The sequence below is a fragment of the Triturus cristatus genome, chromosome 4_2 (assembly GCF_964204655.1).
Source record: "Triturus cristatus chromosome 4_2, aTriCri1.1, whole genome shotgun sequence".
NCBI lineage: Eukaryota > Metazoa > Chordata > Amphibia > Caudata > Salamandridae > Triturus > Triturus cristatus.
The window spans coordinates 883,245,743-883,265,432 of NC_140586.1; positions in this window are offsets into that span (position 1 = coordinate 883,245,743).

Consider the following 19,690-nt stretch of genomic DNA (forward strand, 5'->3'; position numbering starts at 1 on the left):
ACATGGCCTCTCTGTGAGCACATTTTCTTCAGTTCACTAAAAGCACGTGGTCGGGCCTTTGCTTGCGCGCTATACATTTATTGCAGGATCTTCCAATACGTTGTTTCTTAGTGCATACTGATAAACCATTTTTGTTTGTTCAACTTCCCAAGTAGACTCCTGATACTAACAAGTAGTGCCTTATATGAGGTCGTGAGTCTCAAATGCTCGTGATCCCTGTATTTGGCGGCCCACTTATTTTGCCAGGTGCCCGGGCCTGTTTCTGGATCCAATCCAGCCCTATTTCCTGAATGAAAGTCCGTCTTTGAGCCGAGTGGATGCCGATCACTTATGTTCGTTTGGGGGCTGCTTGCTGTTGTCATGGAGCGCTGCGCATTGTGTTGTTCTGGATTTCATGCTCTGCCCAGTTCCATGTCTGCACTGTCTGGTGGTTGAGATTCGGAGCTGTTCTGACCTGTAGTTTGACTCGCTTTAATTCCAGCTGTGTGGTTGCATTTTTGGATTCGGCAGTTGGGAGCAAACTCCGATCCTTTACCTTGGACGTTGTTCCCTCGTGGGTTTTTTGGCACATGTGTAGGGTTTCTAGCCTGAATGCCCTTCCAGTGTGGGTGGTTTGCAGGGTCTCAGGGATGCCTCCTTCTTGTGGGTTGTGTCTGTGGTACGTGAAAGCGCATTTCCCCTGCATCTCCCTTACCAGCAAATGTCACATTATTCATCTTGTTTATGGTGCGTTTCAGAATTTTGGCTGTTGGTGCCTTCGATCACTTTGTTTTGGTTGGGCTTATGGACTCTTCATCCTGTTGTGAGGGTGAGTTCAAGTCTTTTATGTATGAATAGTGGCTGGGACATACACAAGCGCTTTTTAATGTATTTTTAGTCAATCTGTTGTTGGTTGCTTCTCTCGTTTGGTGGACCATGCTGGCTATTCTGTGCTGTCAATGCTGTAGCCCCCTGTAATTGAATCGCAATTCATTTGAGGTGCCATTTTACTGATTATGTACCCCCTGCTATACAATTATATTTGCATACTTTGTGCTACCCTGAAAATAAAGCCCGTGAGAGACCCTGGATGGAGGGAGGGCTCGTCCGGGGCTGTCGGGCCCTTCGAGGGGGTCTGGAACTAGACCTCTGTGGCCCATTGGCCCGGACCGCCCAGGGCTCAGAAGCTGGTAACCGTTGACCTCTGCAGGTCCGGAGCATAGAGATGTGCATCTGCGAGCTAAGACCGGCCTGTGCAGAGGGGTCATTCGAGCTGATGGTGCTGAGCAGAGGGGATTCGCCCCCCGCAAGTCCAAGGCAGAGAGAGGGGCTGCTGGGACATGTAGCCCGTGTGCAAAGACAGGGGGCACTCAGGTCTTTTGTGGAGAGAAGGGCCCAGATGACGGACCCCTGGGGACTCTAAACTATTTACTAAGGGTGTGCGAAATTCTGCAAAATCTTAGAAAATTCGACGTAACTATACATATGAATTTTTTTAGTGCAAATGTACCATCACGTATATTTTTGATGCAATGACACATTTGCATCAAACATTTGCTGAAAACAACACAATTGCTGCGAACAACAGCTGCTTGTGCTCTGGTTCGCCACTGTATCTATAGGAAAGGGGAGCCAATGTCTCAGAAAAGAACTTACCTTCCATAGGTACAGTCGTGAGGGGTTGACACCATGAGTTACCCGCACTGGGTGACACCAACCCTAGTGACGCCACTGGGGATAGGTAGGGGGGCAGGGCTCCCCTCAGTGTGCGTGGCTTGAGCAGCCTCCTGGGACCCTTTCTCAAATGTCGTCCATACCAGTGTCAAAGTAGATTTGTGTGCTATAAAGAGTGCTATACACACAAAACAAGAACTGGGGGTCTAATGACAGACAGCACAAAAATGGTGAGAGAAACTGAACCAAAGTGCAACAAACCAAGACTAGCCAAGAGCAGAGCATGGATTACCATCAATCTTACTCGAAGGACAGAGCAAATAGTGAGAGAAAAGTAGCTCTCATGATCAATTAATATCATCTGGTGATCCAACTATTGGCAGAGGTGTGTCCCTTGATCATGGGGACTGCCTCGCTAGTTCCAAGCTCTATTGCTCAATCAGACTGGTTAGTGTTAACCAGAGAAACACCAGGTGTAGAAAGTAATAATGAACAAGGTTAATAGTCCTGTAATGTGCAGTGCAAGGAAAAGAAGCGGTGAAAGCTAAAAAAGGTTGTGTAGAGAGGATAAATCTTAATATTCCAAGTACTCTGCACACCTTGATTAAAAGGGTGTAACAAAGTTTTAGCAGTACTAGGAGGTGACTGCTATGTGAAGGTCAACATGTTTCAGCCATCCGGGTTTTACTGCCCACGGCTTTCGTCAGGACCTATGTTGCACTAAAACATGCTACTGCAAACAATACACTTCTAAGCGTGAAAGTGACCACACATATCTACCATGTATGGGGTTACAGAAGATAATACAACCTGGAACAATCTAAATCCTCTAGATCGCAAGGTGTAGTCATCACCCCACGTAATCTGGGATTGAACCTCACCTACCCTGGAACCTCGCTCGAGTGTAGTTGGCCCCGCTCTATCCGTCGTTGCCCCAGGGCTAATCGAGCTGGATGGGAGGCTATAAAGAGTGCTGCCAGGGTCCTGGGAGAAACCGACTCGGCAGGACGGTCTCCAGCCAGAACAGAAGTCAAACTTGCTTTACGAAAGCTCTGGTGGGCTGTGTTGAGTTGTACAGTGTACCCACTGCTGAAGAGGGCAAACATGAATATGGTTCCGAACAGCTGTGCTAACAGCAACAATTAAAAACAATATCTTGGGCTGATCCATAATACAGAAATGTTTTTACCACAGTACGAACATGAGAAACCAGCCGTGTGTGCGAGCAGCACTTCACTGCAGAGCTGTGGTGACCGAGCCCCATAATACAAGTGATTGTCCGGTGATTCTGGGCACAACACTTAATCTCACCGTGCCTTCCAAATAATGAATGTGTCCTTGTGTAACATAACTGGTGACCTTCGGGTCCGGTTCGCGCTATATAAAACTACAAAAAAAAAGTGCCTGACCTGCAATAGCCAGATGAGAGGAGGGAAGAGAGGCCATCACGCACTGTACTGTGTGATGGCCGACCAAAATGGTCTCGGAGGGAAATCATAGGAAAGAGAGCTACATACACAAAAGAAGGACTTTTACCAAAAATGCACCAATAAGAATCCAGCATTTCTGAATGCCACAGATAGTAACCAATGGCAATCAGTGGGTTTGCAAACCCCACAGAAGAGACACAACAGGTCGATCGAAGCTTGACCCTAAAAATGGCATATCCAATCAAAGACGCCTCACAAATGCGGTATTCCTAGGAGGGTGGTTCATCAGTACGATGGATATGCAGTTTGTTTTAATTTACAGAATTATTCATTTTAAGGAATCTCAGTTGTGTATTTTTATAATTGGGTTGGTTTGTTCTGTTTTAGACCGGTTTTGAGGGGTAGCCTTACACATACACAAGCTAATATTTAAACACAAGGTTACATAATATTTGCTTTGGGTGAGTCGCCTAGATGGTATTTATGTATTATTTATGTATGATATTTTTAGAAACAATATAAGACCAAACAGATGCGACATCGAGAAGCTGGACACCTGCACTTCCAGATCCACACCGACCCCAACACCACCCTCAGAGGCAACCTCATCTACAGACCTCCCGGACCCCGACCGCAGTTCAGCGACTCCATCGCCGACTTCATCAGCACACACGCCCTCACCTCCACAGACTACATCCTCCTCGGAGACCTGAACTTCCACCTCGAGAACAACAACGACTCCAACTCCGCCACCTTGATCGATATTTTGATTGTCTCTAGTCGAAAGAGAATTGAGCGTGCCACATCTTCCGAAATAATCAAAATATCATCAGTGTATGCAGCCACCTTGTGATTGGGATGGGTGGAAAATAAAGCGATGATGTCTTATGTGAGGCTGAATGATGGTGTTATTTATTGGACATAACAAAAGGAAAACAAAATAATCCAACAGAAAAGTCTGGTATGGTGGGCGTAGGGGCGTCTGCCGCTTCTCCGGCGTTACTGGTGGATCTTCCTTTCCTTGTAGGGCGACAATGTGGCACAATCCCCGGAGTATGCAGAAAAAATGGAAAAAAGGAGAGAAGGTGTTCAATGCAGCTGTCCTTTAAATGACCGATAACGTAAAGCGTCTCACCTTCCACCACCGTAGTGTAAAAGGAAATATGAGGGAAGTGAGGAGAAAACAAAGGGGAAAAAACGTGGAGAAACCAGCTGAGGCTTAAAGAAACAAAGAGGCGGAATAATGTTGCAACCGCAACAGAACAAGAGCGACCTTTTCCTTCGGGCCTGATTAAGACTTTGTCTCCTTAGTAAATCAGGAGAATGTGCAAGTCTTGTGAACACGCAAGCGTATCTGACTATTAACCAACCATGTGGTTCTCACAGATGTGTGCAAATGTTTAGGCAATCGTTCCGGACGTGCTGGGGAGTGACAAGGGGATGATGGAGCTAGTGAGGTTGTCAGGAGAAAACGTGCCCCCTATACTATCCCATGTCCCTGGAGTCCTGTAGGCTCGCCTCCCCCCTCCCTTCTGTGTACTATCCCCTGCCCCACGTACTGCTGTGGCCGCAGCTCTCCGGAGCTGCGGCGGCGTTGAAGCGTCCTCCGCGAAGTAAAGGTCAGCCTTAGAGCAATAGACGTTAAATTTGACAGCCTGGCGCTGCGGATGGAACAGGTCTCACAAAGTGTTGACAAGCACGAGGACAGAATAGATACCCTGGAAACCAGAATTTTGGACTCGAATGATCCCCAAGTGGAGACGCAGGAACACCTCCTCCGAATGGATAAAGTGCTGGATGTCATCAAGGCATGCAACGAAGACCTTGAAGCAAGATCGAGGAGGAACAATGTCCGAATTCTAGGAATACCGGAATCCTCAAACATAACGAACATGGAAAAATTTGTGGAGGGCCTTCTATGCGCACACCAAACACTTGGACCCAGACCCTCCCAGGGAGCTCCACCTAGAATGATCCTACAGGGACAGGGATACCAGGGATACCAGGGAGTAGCCAGGGAGAAGGGGGAACTGCGCCACCAGGGAAACAGCATCACATTCTACCCAGACTTCACCCAGGCAGTGCAGGCAGCAGGACGAGAATTCATACCAGCGAAAAAGTTATTTAAAAAAACTGGGATTAAATATGCAATGCTATATCCGGCAAAACTGAGAGTGCAGACCAGAGACAGGCCTGTTTTTTTGATAGAAGCAGCAGCTGCACTGAAATTCGCGAAGCAACACGCACGCCAACAGCGGTCCAACAGCCATGAGAAGGACAACTCGACACACAGTCAGCTAAGTGAAAATGACTAGTGCATTTACCCCTTCACTAAGTCCCAAATTTGATCCACCCATGTATTTAGCTAACTGTGCTCATAGGAGGAACTGTAATCATTTTCCATATTACCAACTGCGTTCACATAAATGCTCTTGGGTAGTCCTATTGATGCTCGGCCACCCTGTTGCATTGTGACAGGCCAGTATGCCGGTAACCTCACGCCCTCTCTGGGATGATTCCCTTCAGCCTCCCTTGTTGCGGGCCTATGTTTGTTATGGGGTGGGCAGATTTGGCTACTCAACCTGATTGGGGGGTTGGAGTGGGAGGTGGGTGGGTTGGGAATGTTATTGTTTCTTCTTTTTATTTTGCAGTGCATATCAGATTCTTTACTGGGCCACATGGAAGTGAGAACCACTTTCCGCCTTCTGGATTTCGCCATCACACAACATGAGGGATAATACCAAGAGTTATAGAGGGTACATCTCACAAACTGGGACTTTGGTCACAACAGAGTCAAAAAAATTCTACAAGCCTACTGTCTAAATTGACTTGCATCACATGGAATGTGCGTGGCCTTAATGTACACAGAAAGCTACGGCTGGTGCAGTCATATCTCACGCGACATGCGGTTGATGTGTGCCTCCTACAGGAGACCCACCTAAGGGGTACAACGTGCGAAAGATTGAAATCCACTAGTTGGAGCGAGGTATATACATCCTGCTACTCGAATTTCTCCAGAGGGGTGGCAACTCAGAAGGGCGTTATCTACTGGTATTGAGGACACTATTTCACCAACGGGTTCTCATCGCAAATGCATATGGGCTAAATGTGGATGATCCCACCTTCTTTCAGTGGGTATGGCACCACGTACAGTCTCTGGGGGATGCTGCGTTACTCTGGGGCAGTAACTTTAACACTGTACTATCGCTAGAGGAGGACAGGGTCGGTAACTCCTGCTCACATCACCCACAGACCGCTGCAGTGCTGAAGGGATTGATTGCTGACTATAACTTAGTCGACTCCTGGCGGGTGTTCCATCCTAACAGACGGGAGGGCACATGTATCACACAGCAACATCTAGCATGGTCCAGATTAGACTTCTGGCTCACATCTCAAGACATACATTTCTGGGTCTTGGAGGCGGGCCATTATGCCCGCACCCTATCGGATCACTTACCAGTCACTCTGACTCTTCAGATACCCAAACGCTACATACAACCTTTCACATGGCGCCTACCACCCAACGCTCTGCTTGATGCGGCTTTCAGGGAAGAGATCCGCAAGCAGATTACAAGCTACTTTGAACATAATGAGGGTTCCGTGGAGTCTGCAGGAGAGCTATGGGAGGCATTTAAGGTGGTCATCAGGGGGCACTGCATAGCGGGACAGACCAGGGTACTCCGAGACATACGCGGCAGTTTAGGCAAGCTCGACTTGGAGTTGCATGCCCTGGAGGCACAATATTTCACAACACCGTCAGCTACAACGCTGGGGAACATTCGTAGTAAACTAACTGAATATCAGGAAGAAGAGGACAGAGAGATCAAATCTTTACACAAATATGCAACAGCGCATAGATACGGGGAGGGAGACAGGCCAGAAAAGACACTTGCACCCACCTAGGGGATCCACGTTTATCACAGTACAAAATACCCTGTCAAACGGCTTGGTGCACTCTCCACCGGATATTCTTGCCACTATGTGGGATTTCTATGCACAACTATATACATCTCAAATAACCTCATCAGATACGGTCCTAGAAGACTACTTTGATTCCATAGATCTTTAGTGGTTTAATAGAGCACATCGAGAGTACCTTGACATTCCATTCACCGTGGAGGACGTATGAAGGGCCATTGCCAGTATGAGGGCAGATTAGGCTCCGGGTGCGGACGGCCTCACCGCTAAATTTTACAAAGAATACTCTGAGTTGCTTGCCCCTCATCTACTGGCGGTATATCAGGAGGCATTGCAGGAGGGGATCCTTCCTGGAACGATGCGCAAGGCTATTATAATTACCCTTTTAAAATCGGATAGGGACCCCCAAAAATGTGATTCATACCGCCCACTCTCACTAATCAATTTAGATGCCAAGATTTTCGCAAAACTATTATCCACAAGGCTTCAACCATTGTTACCATTAATATTCAGGCTGGACCAATCCGGTTTTGTGCCGGGTCGCTCGACCACACACAATCTGAGAACGCTATTTAGGCTGCTGCACTACCTCGCCCCACATGTCTCCGCGATTGCGGCAATCCTAGATGCCACTAAGGCGTTCGATTAGCTGGAGTGGGGATTTTTGTTCCCGATTCTTAGGAGACTAGGCATAAGTCCGCTATTTACTCAGCAAGTCCAGCTTCCCTATACAAGACCCACTACGAGGTTACGGGTCAATGGATTGATCTCAGAGCCAATAGGTATCACACGGGGAACCAGGCAAGGCTGTCCACTGTCGCCGTTATTGTTCGCAATTGCGACAGAACCCCTGGTGGCTTGCCTGTGACAGCACCACACCAACAGAGGGATTGGTTTCACCACCAGGGCCCTAACTGTGTTGATGTACGCGGACGATATAACTCTATATGGTGAACCTCGAGGAAAATTTGTCACCTATGACACGGGAGGTTGTGCGATATGGAGGACTCTCAGGAGTAAACATAAATTGGAGCAAATCCATGATTCTCCCACTCACACCTGGAACTAAGGCTTTCGTAACTGACTAACCATTGGTCTGGGCATCTGGCCCGGGTAGATATCTGGGCATTAGGTTCAGTATCGACCTGCTGGAGTTGTGGACGGCCAATTATGGTAAAGCCGTGGCCTGGATTGAAGACCGAGTAAAAAGATGGAAGACTCTTCCCCTCTCCCTGGCCGGCCGCATTGCGGTGGCCAAGATGATCATTCTGCCTAATCTACTGTATCTCTTTGTCAACATCCCTTTGGCGCTCACAGTGCATTTTGTTAACCGCCTTAGGTCGCTCATGATAGAGCTGGTGTGGGCCGGGGGACAGCCTAGTATATCTTGGGAAGTTTTGATGCTACCACAAGCACAAGGTGGAATGGCAGCACTGGAATTTGTCCTCTACGCCTACAGTGCACAGGCACAATTCTTACATTTCTGGGTACATCCCACACCTTTTCAGCCACACGTTGCTATTGAAATAGATAGGGCAGCACCACCACCATTGTCAACAGTGCTCTTTCACCCATATAAGCGTCCCCGCGATGAAATTGACACGGTACAAGTCATCAGGTGGGAGGGCCTTCATAAAAGGGCATATTTGGATGTACTATACGCCCCGTCCATACCACTTTCAAACAATCCCTTGATCCCCCCGCTCATGGAACCCAAGGCACGAAAGCGCATATCCACGCATAACATTCACACAGGTGGTGATCATTGATATAGTGGAATTGGAAATTTGTTTTTTTTCCTTTCTTTTTTCCTCCTCTTTTTGATCCAAATGATGTGGCGGCGTGCTTGGATTGTGGGCAAAGTAATGTATTTTGAACGGAACACTGGACTCAATAATAAGTATTACGCTGCAATTAATGTAATTGTTGTACAAGTTATGAGAAAAGCAAATAAAAAGAATTCTAAAAAAGTGAGAGGGCGCCACTGCCACCCTTTCTAAATGAAGGTGAGGAGGAGGGGGTTCCTGATGTAGCCAGTAGAAGGCGAGTGAACATTGACCACCTGATAGTAGAGCTCCAGGTCCGGATTGCCAAGCCCACCCATGGAGTATGGAAGAGTAAGAACATCTCACCATGCGCGAGGCTGCTTCCCGGCCCAAGCTAACTTGACCTGCAGAGACTTAAGATGTTTAAAAAAGTGGACGGGGAGAACCATAGGTATATTTAAAAACAAAAAGAGAAATCTCGGTAATACCACCATCTTCATCAAGGATATACGTCCCAGGAGCGATAGGGTCAGCCGCACCCATCTGTTTATATCTTTTTCTAATTTAATAATCACCCTGCCGTAATTCTCTGTGAATAGCGTCTCTGAGCTAATAAGCAATTGAATACCCAAGTATTGCACAGGGTCTATGGACCAGGCCAGAGGGAACTCCAGCTCAAACGGTTCCATACTTGGAGTTAGGGGGAAAATAGTAGATTTAGAGCAATTGATTTTAAGCCCTGAAAATGCACCAAACCTTACGACCTCACGTAACACTGGGGAGAGATTGGTTGACGGATCTCTAATATACAGCAAAGTATTGTCTGCATAGGTAGAAATTATTAGATTATAGTTGGGGAAACGCAGCCCTCTGTGGCTGTGGTATTCTCTTAAGGCGCAAGCCAGCGGCTCCGCGATCAGCGCGTAGATTAATGGGATAAAGGGCAGCCTGGACGGGTGCCTCTAGAGATTGTGATAGGAGAAGTTACAATATTTCCCACTCTCACCCTGGCCATAGGGGAATTATAGAGGACTTCCACCTATTGAACAAAGAGGTCACCTATACCCTTTCGCCTTAGCACTAGTAACATGGAGTTCCATTCAACAGAAGCAAATGCCTTTTCGGCATCTAGATAAATCACAGCTGCTTTAATTTCAGGCTTAATATGTTGTTTGGCTCCAAATGCTGTACGCAAATTATGAGTTAATGTGCGCCCGGGGACAAATCCCACATGTTCAGGGCCCACCAAGGTTGGGAGAAGGGGAGTAAGTCGGTTCGCCAGGACTTTGGCAAATAATTTAGTATCCACATTTATTAGGGATAACAGCCGGTATGAGGAGCATTCATGTGGAGGTTTGCCGGGTTTGGGAAGAGTAATGAGCATAGCTTGCCACATTGTTGGTGGCATGATCCCGATCTCCCTCATTCCTTCAAACAGGGTAATCAGATGAGGAGCTAACAGCTCCCTAAATTCTTTATAAAAAGATACAGTAAGTCCGTCTTGTCCCGGAGCACTACTGGCTCGCATAGTTTTGAGCGCGTCAAGAATTTCCCAGTCCTCCAGAGGCCTCATGAGGTACTCCCTGTGCTCGTCTGCCAGTCAAGGTAATTTAATGTGAGCTAGGGAACGTACCATGGCAGTCTCCGTATTATGTCATTTAGTTTGATAAAAGTCAGAGTAGTAGTGTTTAAAACGGTCAGCAACAGAGTTAGGGTCACTTGATCCCTCTCCCGTCTCTGAATGGCTCTACATAGGACATGTGGTCTCACACCTGCCTTTCACTATGGCTGCCAGGGTAGCACCAGGGCGCTCCCCTTCTCCATACGATCTAGCTTGAGCATATTTTCCCAGAAGTTTATCCTCTCTATCAGCTTCTTCGTGGTATTCCTCTAGTGTGGCCTTGAGTTCGTCTAGGACCCGGTCTTTGCCACCATCAAAGGCTTCCCTCTCCAAGTTGGATAGATTCCTTTCAAGTGCTTCTAATCATCCTCTGATGAAGCGTAAGACCCCAGAGTGTTTGGCTATTGCTATCACTCGAATATAAACTCTAAAAGATTTCCACACCGTGGCGAAATGAGGTACTGATTGTTGCAAAGTCATCCTGCTAAACTCCAAACTACTTTGGATTGGACAGCTCCTGTTACCCAGACTCAGGTCAGGGCATTCCTTGGACTGACAGGGTAGAAGGTTTGTTCAGAATTATGGGACCATTGTGGGGCCCCTAACAGAACTCCCTTCTAAAAAAGGGGCCCAAAAAGGTGGATAGGACCCCAGAGTATCAGAATGCTTTTGACACTCTGAAAGCTGCTATCTGTTCGGCATCAGTGCTGCTGGCCCCTGACTACACAAAAGAATTTGTGGTTCAGACACATGCTTCAGAGCAAGGGATTGGGGCAGTGTTGTCACAGCTAAATGAAGAGGGCCTTGATCAGCCAGTTGCCTTTATTAGCAGGAGACTTCTTCTCAGAGAGCAGAGGTGGAGTGCCATTGAGAGAGAGGCTTTTGCTGTGGTTATGTCCCTGAAAAAGTTGAGGCCATATTTGTTTGGGATTCACTTTTGTCTTCAAACTGACCATGGGCCTCTAAGATGGCTCATGCAGATGAGAGGGGAGAATCCCAAGCTGTTAAGGTGGTCCATTTCCCTACAGGGAATGGACTTTACAGTGGAACACAGACCTGGGGTTGCACATGCAAATGCGGATGGACTTTCCAGGTTTTTCCACTTAGCTGATGAGGACTACCAGGGTGTAAGTTAGAAAACCCATCACCTTTTATTTGGATGGGCGATGTTGCAAAGTCATCCTGTGCTCTGGGCACCTCACAACTTTTTGCTGAATGGTACTGCTGGTAACTGACTCTGGCTGATCCTGGGCTCTGCCTAACCAGGCCCAGGGCCAGTGCTATGCAGAAAGACACACATTTAGATGAGAGTGAAAAAACCTACATACACTAGGGTACACCGTGGTATGGGGTACCACTGTGATTGGCATGCCCTACCTCCTAGGGCCTTAGTGCATATTGGGGCAGGGGGGTTGAAACTACCTTTCAGCCCCTAGTATAAATAGGGCATGGCAGTTTAGAGGCCAGCAGCTATTTTGCACTTGCATGTGTGCACTGCTGAAGCCTGAGGTCAGTTTTAAAAGTAGCCCTGAGTGGCAGGACTGCTTTTAAAAAGTACATTAATGCTCAAACTCGACTTTGGGGTGCTTAAAAAGGGATAACCTCCAATGTTTTGGCATATTAGGAACCCCCAGGGTCTCCCCTAGGTGTCTCAGGGTTGGAGGGTCAGGTATTTATACGGTAGGCCCTTATAAAATGAGTCATATGCCCTGGGTTAAGTGAAATTTCACATTTTACTCTCCACATGGTGCTAAAGTGCTGCCGAAATTTGACTTTGTTGATAGGAGCACTGTGGAGGTTGGATCTGCAATATTTCTACAGATTCAGAACCCCCAAAGCCTCCCCTAGATGTTCCAGGGGGTAGGGATGTGGTAGATATAAGCAAAGTACTTATAAAAAATGTTTTTGTAAGTCCTGGCCCAAGTCATTTTTCCCATTGCAAATCCCCTGCCACATGGGTTAACATAGCAGGAAGATATTAACTAATAACTTTTGATAGGAGAGAGCTAGAAGTCCCATTCAAAGACTTCCCCGAATTGTATTAATAAACTCAAAAATATGATATGGTTGAATTTCTCCCAAAGTGTACATGCAAGAAGTTATAAGACTTTCTTGTTTGTAAGTCCAGATTCAGCCTTCCAGTGGTCTGTCCTGATTGGTCAGAGTTAAGTGGATTAGCCAGGCTGCCTTGAAGAGGTGATAAAGAGCCCCTGGGGTTAACCAGCTCTGCTGGGAGGGCAGTGTGCTGCTACACAGGAATGCCATAGCAGGGGGAGGAGTCGTAAACCATGGTCTTCAAAGAGAAGAGGAGGCCTTAGTGTCATTTACAACTCTAAACTTTTCACCTCAGCCAGAGCTAGGATTATGGAAGTAATGCACAGATGCAAGGGGAAGAGTTTATGAAAAGTAGCCATCCTAGGGGCGTGTTTAGCCAGCTCTTACCTCCCTGCTGGAAAATCCGCCATTATGAGTTTGGAGGATTTGGTGTACTCTGGGACAAAATAATGCCACACTCTACAGGATGTGGTCATATTCTTGGGGAGTTGCCCTGCTCCCATTGGTCAGCAGTGACCTCCTGCTTGACCCAGAGAACTGGGAATATGTTTCTGAGAGGGGCAGAGCTACTCAGATCTGCAGCTTGAAACTTAAGGAAGCAAGACGTTGCCATGCTGAGAAGTTGGGGTGCAAAGTTTTAAGGCCTGTCCTCTGAAGACTGCACCAGCTGAAACTACAGCCCTGTGGATTACCTTGCTGCAAAAGAACTAAAGAGTGGACTTCCTGCAACCTACAAGTTAACAGAGCTCACCTGGACCATCACCACCAAGGATCCTCAACCTGGAGAACACCAGTGGATTTGTAAGGGTTTTGTCCAAGAGGATTGTGGGAACTGAAGTCCTCAACTTTCAAGGACCATCTTGGAGCTTCCAGACCCTTGGAGTGAGTTTGAGACACTTTGGAACCCCTTGAGGAACTTCAGGAAGAAGTTCAAGAAGTTTCGGGGAACTTTGTAGCAACTTTGAAAAAAAAGCTCCATTGAGGGACCGACTCAAACTAGCCAGCCAAGCCGCTTGTCTTCAACCGCTAGCCGGCCAAGCCATCCAGGTTCGTCCCGCTAAATGCTCCGGAGGTCCCACTTCCAGAGTTTGACCAGGAGTAGAAGAAATCCAAGGCCGGCGAACCCTTACCGAATCCGGCCTGGTGAAGAGCATCGAGGGACACCGCGAGAAAAAGCTCCGTAAAAGTTTCTAAGTCCAAATAAAGAAAAGGTGACCGGGAGCAACCGCGAAAGCCAAGCCGCCTGCCTTCAACCTCGTGTCGGCCTGGATCCTGGGTTTGCCCCGCTGAAATGCTCCGGAGGTCGGATTCCATAAGTTTAACCGGGAGCTCAGCGCAATGCAATGCGGCAAACCCTCACCGAATTCGGACTGGCTGAGAGCTTCGATGGACCCCGGGAAGAAAAGCTCCATAAAAGTTTCTAATTCCGAAGGTAAAAACTGTGACCGGGACCTACCGCGAGTGGTAGCCGCTCAGGGCTCCATCGCAGTCGGCCTGAAACTTTGACTTTGAGCCGGTCTATCGCGACCAAATATCCCAATAAGGTGCTATATGTTTCTAAGTGCTATATAATGCTAAATCTTTGAAAATTCATATCTCTGGTAAGGGTGGGCGTAATTGGCGAGTGCTACGCGGAATTCCACGAAGTTGAACACTAACTCTGTGTATTTCCATTCCGTCAGACTCCCAATTAATAAAACAGAAACCTCATATACTTTTGGATAAATAACAAGAATCTCTGTTTTTACATTTTTTTTGTTTTGAAAACCTTTATTTAAGTTATATAAAGGCACACATACAGGAAAAAGACAATCAACAATATGCTCAAAATTACATTTCTCGCAGGTGTCAGAAAAAACCTATATCAGTGCCAATCCTTATAACCCGGTGGCAGAGTATTGTGCATCAGAAAGGAGCAAACATGAAGCCTATTTTAAGTGATCCACCCCTTCCATTTGTCCGTATGCCAGAGTGCACCAGCTTCTGCCTCCCAGAAAAGTGCTCGGTCAACATCCATACGAGGATTTCTAGGGTGTAACTAGAATACGAAACTGGCGCACAACTCTTCCCACTGCAGTAGTCTGAAGATACCTTCAATACTCCCATCCTATTTTCAGACTTCTGCGATCTGGCACTTACCCAGAAATGCCTGTGCTAGAGGCAAATAGTAAATCAACAGAGTCCATGCAAAAAAAGGACCTGCTTTTCTCGCACAGTGTAAGGTGAAAGTGAGGCGTGCCGAAGTGTGTGCAGGAGACACTTTTATAAAGAGACCGTATGCTGAAGCAGCCTTCTCGGTCTATACTGGTACTCTATTAGCATGTTGTCTAGGGTGTATCTATCAGTAGTGCAGCAGGTGTAGTGGCACCGTAGCACGTGGGTGTTAGGGAGCTAATGCACCCCAGAGGCTACTTTGGTAGCCTCTGAGGCATTTTGCTCCTCAGCCAATGGGGAGGTGTGTGCCCATTTGACTTGCTTGCACCAGGGCCCGTGGCACCACTGCTGTGCCCCACTCTTGTCCCACACTGTAGACCGGACATCTTCCAAAGCACTGTGGCTGTTCATGACATACATGACCCTCGGCAGCTGAAGTCAGTGAGGCCGTGGTCTCTCGGTGCAGTGCAGAGGGCAGTGAAGTGGTGTCTGCGCAGGGCTGGCAGGAAGGGGTCACTGATGCACCGAGTCTGGAGCGCTGTGGTTTGAAACCACAAGCTCGGGAGGACTGTGCTCGTGTCTTGTAAGACAGAACACGAAAATGGGTCAGAGTGTATTCACGCAGGTTTTACCGAGTTGAGATTTTTCAGATAAATAGCTGTCACGTAATACATTTGGGTGACACATTAAAACAAACGATCGCTGCAGCTACCAATGTCAGTGAATTTTAGCCGCAAGTTAAGGCCACTTGAAATGGCATTCAGGGGGCATTAAACATATAATGCCTCAACCTCACTGTGCTTTTCTACGCAATCAGGCAGGTGCTCGGTGCTGAGCATTCTTTAACAGGAAAAAATGCACGTCTTGACATTACAGGAACCTGTATCTATAATAAACTGGGTACAGTGGTGTGTGCATGCATGTGTGTGCGTGAGTGAGAGAGAGAGAGACGTTTCATATTGCACCGTTTGCGTGCTTGTTTTCTGCTGTGTCTGATTGTTTGTGTATATTTGGGTTAGAATGTGTTTTATATGTGCGTAAGGGAGACTATGTGAATGTATGCATGTGTGCGTGCGTGCATGTTAGCATGTGGCTGTAATAATATACGTGGATATTTTTGCTGTTGTATGTGCTTGCGTGTCTTTTGATTCTGTGTCTCTTTATGCGAATGTAGGTTTTGGAGGTACAGCTGCATGCGTCTATGCGTGGAGCGGATATTTGTTCTGTACTGTTTGCGTGTCTGTGTGTGCCTCGGTGTGTTTGTATCTTTGTGTGAGTTTGTGTTTCGGTGAGTGCGTGCGTCTGTCTAAGGGCGGCCGTGCCTCGATATGTGTTTAGCTTACTTGTGTTTGTTTTATAACATACGACGAGCGTGTGTGTGCTTTAATGTGCATGGAAGTGTCCAAGTTTTTCTCTGGATGTTTGTGCTTCTGTCTGTGTTCCGTGTCCGCGCCTGTGTACGTCTGTGTGTTTGACAGTGTTCGCTTCCATGGGAAGGCGCCTCTGTATTTATTGGGAGGGAGGGGTGGGGGAGGCAGCAGACCACTGTATGTAAAAGGTAGCTTTAGTGAAACAGGTGCGCATCACATTAAAAATTCCTTGGCAAAAAGCCTTCCAAAACTAAACCTCACTAAACAACCATGTACTGACCTTTAGCCCCGCCCCGCCCCTAAAATGTCCTTGAACCCACCCCCCACCCATCCATTACAACATTGCAACCATATACATCAATGCATCAAAACATAAACACTTTAAATTCCACCCCTCCGTTAACCAACTTCCCCTGCCTGCTTCTTTACCCCCGTCAAACCCCGGACCTGCGCAACCTAACTATAACTTAACTTGCCTACCCTTTCCATGACAATAACTCCAATCCAACAATACCCAACAACCGCTGTCAACCTTGACAAAAAACTTCTAATAACCTCCGCACTGCACCTGTTTCCAGCAACAATACATAGCCATGATCCCTGCACACCTGTCTCAACAAAAGCCGCCTACGCTTCGTAAATAAAGAAAAACTACAACCGACAAGAAAAAACGGGAGGGAGGGAAAAAACTAAGAAAAAACCTAAGCTCCCAGCCACCAGGTCATCAAACCTAAAATGGTGTCTGGGAGCATTAGCCTAACCTACTTATGGTTGGGCTCCCATTGGGCTCTCTTTGGGCTACAAAAACTTGAAGCCCAAAACTAAAATGGCCAGCCCGAGGCCTGTTACCCCCCACTCCCCCCGCCCCTCCCAAACTGCCGGGTGGGGACCTCCCTTCGGTTGGCCGCTCCCACCAAACCCCCCGTGTATTGTGATCCATGCAGTGTTGTCGTTTGTGCTCAGGTCGGTGGTGTTTTCTGTTGGCCCATAAAATGTCTTCCTGGCGCCCAGCGCGGCCTCCTTTCAGGGTGCATTGATGGCAGCCTGGTGAATTATTGCAGTCCTTCTCTCCCCCGGCACAGCCACGGACGTGTCCTCTGACAGAAAAGCAGAACCCACCACCTTATTGCAGGGCCCGCGAGCTTCGGCTGAGGGGCTCCGTGCCGGCAGCTTCAGCGCCCCTATCTACGCAGGAAGCATCCACCCTGTTTTATATTGCGAAGTTTGCACCCTCAGTCTTGGTGCCGGAGTGTAGTCAGCCGGGGAAGGGGGAGGGTGGGCATGCACAGGCGCCCCAGAACACCACCTACCATCCCCAAATGGGGGAGGAAATCACCCCGAAGCGGAAAGGCGGTCTGAGTCTTCAGGAGCTTGGCTAATCCTCCAGGACAAGACTGTGTCAGTGAATCCTTGCCCTCCTCTCTAAGCTACCCCCCAGCTCCCCTCACCCCATCCAACCCCCAGCCATATACTCCGATACCAAGGGCAGTCTCCGCAGTATTAGTCTTATTGTTCAATATAACAGCGCTATTCAGCCCCCGAGATATCCATGAGAAGATTTTCACTCGATGCGGGGCACAAGATGGCTGCCAACACTTCCTGGTGGTGCTGGGGGGGTTAGGCTCCGCCCAGATATCGAAACCTTTAATTTTTTTAATATCTCAGGAACTACTGAACAGATTTACACCATTTAACCAAAAGATGTCTTTCTGAACCAAGGGCTACCTTTTTGCCAAATTTGGTGTAATTCCTTTCAGCAGTTTGGGCTGTAGCCGTGTCTAAAGTTTCCTATGGAAAATAACATAGAGAAAACACATTTTGGGGCCCCCTTTTTCCCTGCCCCCGCTGGATAAATCACCCTGAAATTTTCAAGACAGGAGCTGACCAGAGCGGGCCACTAGTTTTGAAAATTTCGCGAAGATTCGTCAACCGGCGCCAAAGTTATTGGGAAAACAAAAAACGATTTTCCTATGGAAACTAGGTTCTAACTATAACAACCTACTGGCGACCACCAGTAGGTAATATATATATTTATATATTCACTTTAAAAAAACATAGGTTTCAGGGACGTTATAGTTACAAATTAGCATTTAAAAAACCTTTGAAATTCACTGAAAAAACCATAGGCTTCAGGGACGTTATAGTTAGTTGCACATTCACTTGTACAAAACCATAGAAATTTGGCCGTTATAGTTAGTAGAGCTAGCTATAACTCGGGCCCCCGCAATGCACTGCTGATGACGTCGGATATTACATCACTCATGACATGGTCAGTGACATCACTGATGACATCTCAAATAACATCACTGATGACATTATCTAGTGAATGTGTGTTTTGGTAAACTTTAAATATATTTTACATATGTTAATGCCAAGATGTTTTAAAGAATGAGTTGGTGTATAAGTGTCTTGGTGGAGGATTTAATAGGTGTGTGACTGACTGTATAAGTTAGGGATTAAACGTCTCTTACTGAATGCATGGGTTAGTGACTAAACTGTGTGAATGTCTGTATCAGTCTCTCAGTTGTTGTATAAGCTGCTGCATGGGTTGCTGACATGACTGTCTATATGGCTTACTTATTGGTAGCAAAAGTATTAGTGTGGGTGGCTCAGAGTTTGTATGTGTAGGTGGGTGGGCGGTGTGTAACTTTCTGCCACCATGTGTGAGTGGCTAATTTACTAGGTGTATGGGTTCAATAGTACATGTGGAAATAGCTGTTTCGGTGAGAGTGTGTGTGTATCACTGTGTCGGAGAGTGAATGTATATCTCACTGGTATATGTGTGAGTAACTACATATGTGAAAGGCTGAATATGTGAGTGTTGGAGTATATAAATGTCTCTATGTGATAGTGAGCAACCGTGAGAGTGGCTGTATAAATGAGTGTGTGCTTGTGTCAGTGATTGTATAAGAGAGTCAGTATATGTTACCATTTGTATGAATAGGTTAGATACTGAATGTATAACTCTATAGGTGAGCAAACATCAGTGTTATAGATTCTTTACGTGACTAGCTATGTGTGTCAATAACTCTATGGATGAGTGACGTGTATGAGTGTTTGTATAGGTGTATGAGTACATATAATAGTGCTATATTGATGAGTGACTGCATGTATGAGTTACTGTATGGGTAAATAAATGAATGTGTGTGTATAACTAGGAAGTAGTCAGTGGGTATATAGTAACTGCTATTGATTTATCTATGGTTTAGAAAATGGTAGTCAGTGTTTTGGAGTGGGTGTATCAAAGGTTATATTAGGATGTGAAGAGGTGCATCAAATTATCATGTGGATGATGTCATCAGTGATGTCATCAGTGATGTCACTGACCATGTCATGAGTGATGTAATATGTGAGGTCATCAGCAGTGCATTGCAGGGACGCGAGTTATAGTCTACTAACTATAACGGCTGAATTTCTATGGTTTTGTATGAGTGAAATGTGCAACTAACTATAACGTCCCTGAAACCTATGGTTTTTTCAGTGAATTTCGAAGGTTTTTTAAATGCTAATTTGTAACTATAATGTCCCTGAAACCAATGGTTTTTTCAGTGAATTTAAAAGGTTTTTAAAACGATAATTTGTAACTATAATGTCCCTGAAACCTATTTTTTTTTGTGAATTTCAAAGGTTTTTTAAATGCTAATTTCTAATTATAATGTTCATTAAACCTATGGTTTTTTCAGTGATTTTAAATTATCATTCCATTTTCAACCTGGTGAAAAC